Source organism: Paroedura picta, chromosome 7 (genome assembly GCF_049243985.1).
Source record: "Paroedura picta isolate Pp20150507F chromosome 7, Ppicta_v3.0, whole genome shotgun sequence".
In the NCBI taxonomy this organism is placed as follows: domain Eukaryota; kingdom Metazoa; phylum Chordata; class Lepidosauria; order Squamata; family Gekkonidae; genus Paroedura; species Paroedura picta.
Window position 1 is genome coordinate 40,223,459 of NC_135375.1, and position 5,751 is coordinate 40,229,209.

At 42.0% G+C, this 5,751-nt stretch overlaps 1 long non-coding RNA gene across 2 annotated transcripts; it reads right to left on the reverse strand.

The window, feature by feature from the left end:
• Window positions 1–401: 401 nt before the first annotated feature.
• LOC143841766 (uncharacterized) lies at window positions 402–4,532 on the reverse strand. 2 transcript variants are annotated; one of them, XR_013232799.1, is made up of 3 exons: window positions 4,320–4,532; window positions 2,628–2,750; window positions 402–533 (listed from the first exon to the last, which is right to left on the reverse strand). It is a non-coding gene; the product is annotated as an uncharacterized LOC143841766 (long non-coding RNA). The 2 variants fall into 2 exon arrangements; XR_013232798.1 differs by having other exon boundaries at window positions 4,316–4,532.
• Between the last annotated feature and the right edge of the window lie 1,219 nt (window positions 4,533–5,751).

The following is a 5,751-nucleotide window of genomic DNA, read 5'->3' on the forward strand; positions in this document are numbered from 1 at the left end:
AGAACCCCCAGCTCCTCTCCAGACTGCAGAGTTCAGTTTCCCTGGAGAAAAGGATTGCTAGGAGAGGGGTCTCTGTGGCACTGTGCGCCAGGGAGGATCAGGGATGCCAGCCTTCAGATGAGACTTGGGAATCCCCTGGAATGACAGCTCCTCTCCAGATTGTAAAGATCATTTCCCTTGGAGAAAAGAGCTGCTTGGGGCAGGGATGGGGAGGGAGGACTGTGTAGCACATATATATTTCTTCTAAAAATTTGTATTCCTTTTACCCATATCCTCAACCTGCAGTCTTCACTGCAGCTTACTTATGCAATTTGGAGTAAACCTATCTTAAAACATAGAGGCATTACACCTAAGAAACTGCCTAGGGAAGCATGAGTTCTTCAAGTTCTCTTTTTATTTGATGCAGTTCTCACACAAAAAGCCATTTGCTTTGGTTGCAGGGTGTCAGTTACTGGTGCTGAGTACAATTTTCAGTAATTATAGTTTGTTTAGTGAGTTGGTTCTTAATTGCAGACATAGCCAACGGAACAGTTCTGTAAAAAAAAAAAACTTATTCAGGTTCTTCAGTTGTTTTTTGCTGCTGCTGCTGCTCTTTTCAGAAAAAGTGGGAAAATGACTCAATGAAAACTGTAATTTATTGACTACATCTTACAAAATAGCTTATAGCCAAGATAATGTGGTATCTCAATCCACTATTTTCTGTACTGGACATAAAAACTAAAGAAACCCCATGGAAAAAAAGTAGAAGAAGAAAATAGAAGAAGAAAATAAACTTTACTGTTTCTGTCAAAACCAAAAGGAAACAATATGTTAGCCATTCCTGAATGCTTGCAAGTAATAGATGTTAACTGCAAAATTAAGATTTATTTAAAGGGTTCCTGTAGATCTACTTAGGTCTGAGCAATGCAATTCAGCCTGCAAAGTGATCTTGTTGATTGGTGCAGGAGAGGTTTAAGGATTCGCGGAGCCTGTAGCACCAGAGCCAATTTAAGGAACCGTGGGGCCTTAGAGAGTACAATTGCAATTGGAGTTGACAGTCTGAGCCCCCTACAGAGCCCCCTACCAATGGGTATCACTCCTACTGTTCTTAAAGAGGGGAATGGGGGAAGGAGAGAGATTATAGCACAGATCCATGGAAGGAAGATCTCAACTCTAAAAAGGTTGGGGACCAGAGGTCCTGGAAGCTTATGTCCCGTAGCACGTGCTACATGTGCTATATGGATAAGCAGGCCCTTGTTGGGTGAAATAAATGACCTCTGCTAGAGGAAACCTGGTGGCAGGATCAGAATGCAGTTCACCAGAAACAAACTTGAAAAGACAGTTTTAATATTTGCAATGCTTTCTTGTTGCTAAATTTGACTCAGCAAACAACAATGCAATACTAAGCAGAGTTACTCCCTTCTAAATCAGTTATGTTTAGAATGGTGTAACTTTGCTAAGGATTGCACTATCAATCTTTTTAAACTTTAGCATTAAGCTCCATATTTTTAGGGCAACCAGTACCAATAAACAATAAACATTGCAACCATGTATGGCAACTTCTTTTCTTTTGCCTGACTTCCATTTATGCACTGGAGGTTTCACGCCAGGCTGCAGGCTGGAGTTTTAGTCGTGGCAGGTTGCCCCACCTTTTCCTGCACCCACACAGGGGAGCCTTGGCCCGGTGCACCTCATCCACTCCTGATTTGTGCTCCTGCACAAGAGCTAACACAGTCAATTTGACAGTGTATAAACGGTCAGAGTTCGAAGGTACCTCCTGGGTCATCTAGTCCAACCCCATGCAGAATGAAAGAAATGGCCAACGCAATTCCTTCTGTCCACCTACTTACAATCTGATTAAGTTCATAGAATACGTATTTCTGCCAGATGGCTATCTACTTAAAAACTTCCAAAGAATGAGAACCTACCACCTTCTGAGGAAGCATCAAGGAAGTGCTCTGTCAGGAATTTCTTTCGGATGTTTAGCCAAAAATTCTTTTGAATTAATTTCATCCCATTGGTTCTGGTCCGACCTCCTGGGGCAGCAGATAACAACTATGCTCCATCATCAATGTGATTGAAGATGGTTATCATATCATCTCTTAGTCATCTTATCTCCAGACAAAACAAACCAAGCTTCATCAACCTTTCCTCACCATTTTCATTGCCCTCCTCTGGGCTCACTCCAGTTTGTCTACATCCTTCTTCAATTGTGGTGTCCAAAATTGAACACAGTACTCTATGTGAGGTCTAACCAGAGCAGAGTAAAACAGCACCATCACATTGCATGATCTGGACATTCTACTCCTTTTTATACAGCCCTAATCCCATTTGCCTTTTAAGCCACCGTCACACTCTGGCTCATATTCAGTGTATAGTCTACTAAGACCCCTAGATCCTTTTCACAGGTACTACTGGCAAGACAGGACTTCCCCATCCTATAATGATGCCTTTGATTTTTCCTACCTAAATGCAGAACTTTACATTTATCACTATTGAAATTCATTTTAGCCCAGTTTTTCAGCCTTTCAAGATCATCCTGTATTCTGATTCTGTCTTCTGCTGTGAAAAGCAACATAAGCTATGCTATGAAAAACTATTAAAAATAAACAAATATAATTTACCTGTAATGTGGCAGTAACCCTTACCTGGATAGCTAGGCTAGCTCAGTCTTGTTAGATCTTGGAAATAAGCAGTGTTTCCCCTAGCAAGCATTTGGTTGGGTAACCTCCAAGGAATACCACAGTTGTGACATTGAGTAACCGAGTGTTCTGGAAAAGTGCAGTTATTAGTTTCCTTTGTGGATGAGGCATCAATCTAGACTCATAGTGCTTTGAGGTTTAAAACAGATAATCTTTACTAGGAAAGGTTATTTACAAATATATATAATATTAATCTGCTTCAGTCTTCTTAATGAAGCAGAGTATATAAGCTTAAAAGGTGGTTACATGCCTACACATTAGCAGATGGAGAGAGGGGAGCCTAAAGGTGGCTGCTCATTGGTCCAGCAAAAGCACACTGTGCTGTTCTTCCTGAAGAAGCAGGAAGTAGGTGGGAGCTCAGGTTAAACAAATCCCAGACATATGCTTGGGATTTTTCCATCTCAACCCCAGAGTGACCATTCAGTGTTAGTAGTGGGCACATAGGTACACCTTAGCTGCTTAAATAGCTTAACAACAGGCCTTCAAGGCTGACTTCACCAAATTACTTGTCGCTTGCCATTCCAACACAAGTGCAGTAAGCTGATACTGTGGTAACAAGACATTGGTAGAGGGAGACACTGGCACAAGGTGGGTCCTTCAGCTAGCTCTGGAGAGGAGGGAAACTGGGAGGTCTGGTTTTACAAAGACCAGGTGGGCAATTCTTACAAGGGCCAGGTGGTGCAGTGGGTGTATTAAAAGAGAGAGGAAACCTCCAAGGATTGGGTAAGCTAGGAGAGTGGCACACTCCCAAGCAGAAACTTGGACAGCTGCTGGTGCCTAAATTCCTGGGGCAAGACAGAAGAGTGCCTGCAGGTCCATGGGGCTGTTCTACCACTGTGACAATTAGATCCCTCTGTACAACTTCTTTGCTTAATGCTCTATTGGGCTTCCAGAACCCTGGGGTTCAAGCACACGGATGACAGGCAGACAAATGGAGGCATGCCAGCTAATGTCAGGCTGGAGTGGGCTTGACCTACAGGCAATATCAAAGTTAAGTTTGGGACTATCAAAACACAAAGCCTGGATGAGGCACAAAAGTGATGATGTACTGGAGAAGGACAGCTACTTTTCTGACCTCCTAAATAATATGAGCCCAACTGGGTTTCTGAATCCATGCCCATAGGCTTAGTTCAAAAGAGCCCTTCAGAAGTCCTATGCAGATATCCCCTCTGGATATAAGGTTTTAGTTTGTAGTGGGATTTATTTGTGGATTGAGAATTCAAAAGTGGAAATATTCTGCAATAATGTTTATATCAGAAAACTAAATTTAGGGACCTAGATTTGTTTCTGATCCTGAGAAAGTGGATTCTTGGATTGGAACAGAAGGCAAGAAAGTGTTCAGAAGATAAGTGTTGTGATTGCACCACATCCCAGTCATCATTGTACAATGAGTTCTTGGAGTTGGATTATGGTTAGGTTATTAAATTTCCTGATAATGTATTTTCCCCCATGGACCCTGTCACATAACTGAGTTTCAGGTTCCCAGAATATTTGCATGTTAACAACCCAAACACTAATTAAAGTTTATTGGGAAATAATTTTAGGAAAGTTACAATGCACAAATAAAATAGACAGGATGTCCAAATAATAAGCTAGCCAGCTGGATTTGCTCAGCTGTCTATCTTCTACTTTACCTACAAGTAAGCCAGCTCTCATCTTCCCATTGTTGTTGCAGTTTAGCCTCCCGTGATGCAGGTGCACTCCCCATCCAGTCAAAAGGGTGGCTGCTTTACCCCTCCCAGCAACTGTCTTTAACTTTTGACACCCGTGTCCAGATGACCATCCTGAACGAACTGAACCTCTGTCATCATGGAAAAAGCCAGAATCCAAACTGTGCGCTTCTGTGCCCCACTTCCCTCCTGTCTTCACCCACAATCAACCCAGCTGATTTATGGCCTTGAGTCAATGATTTGATGCTTCCACATCCTGAGAGAGCCTTAACACTCCCCAGCTGCAGTTGATTTCCATATTTAACACCTTGCATGCCAAAGGACGAGGCTTAAAAAGTAATAAACGTTAAATCCAAATAGCAGCCCCAAAGATGTTTTCTTCACAGACCCCTAATCTGCAAACTGAGTTGTCACATCCAGTGGTTCCTTGTCAAATATCTTGTAGCTGGACAAGCCCTGTCACGTAAGAGCTGCCCTACAAAAAGAACATGGAAACTGACTCGGTTCAAAGGGCTGCATTTGAGGTGAGGTGATAGGAAATGTCTTACGAAGCTGTTTTGATGACCAAGAAAAGCAGTAGCATTCCAATGGCTAGTGGGAGAGATTCACAATCTCTTCTTTATACAGACAAGGCCAGAATATATAAAAAGGGATGTTACTAATTCTTTCAGCAATGCATCCTAACAGACAAGTGTGAATTAGCTGACAGGTATGGGAGGAAAATGCCTTGCATATCCGGCACAATGCAGTAATAACAGTTCTGACTGAGAGCAGGGATGTAAAAGCATAACAAGTCAGCTTGAACCAGTGAAATGGAGGTAATGGGAGATCAACAGAAGGCTGAAAAGCCTTAGAAAGGAATACATAGGGCAATTTTCTCAATCACAGAAGACAGCTACCCTTTTAAATTCACATTAAACTCAGTGGGAATAAGAGCCTGTTAGTTGCATTCTTTTTCAAGCATCTGCCCCTGCCCCTCCTAAAAACACTCCTTTTCAATTAATTTGTTGATCCCTTTTTAAAGGTCTCATCATTATTTTCCCTGAGTAAAATTGTCTTTTCTTCTGGAAGATGCATCTTGCTTTAAATTGCTGCCAACTCTAATCAAAACCACCTACGCAGCATGACTGATTCCCCACCCCCACCTCGACTTCCCCTGGTCTTAGATTTTCTTTTCAGATTACTGAAACATGCATTCTGGAAATTTCAGCAGATATGTAATAAACTTAAAAGGAACACATCTGGAATCCTCTGTATTAGTTTTTCTTTGCATTAGTGAAAGTGTTAGCTTGAATAGGTATCTAATGTCCTGATAGGTCTTTTTGTTGCATTGCCTATCAGAAGGTCCTGTCTGGCCAGGGGCTGTAGATATCTGAATCACATATGCAGTATTGTTGCAC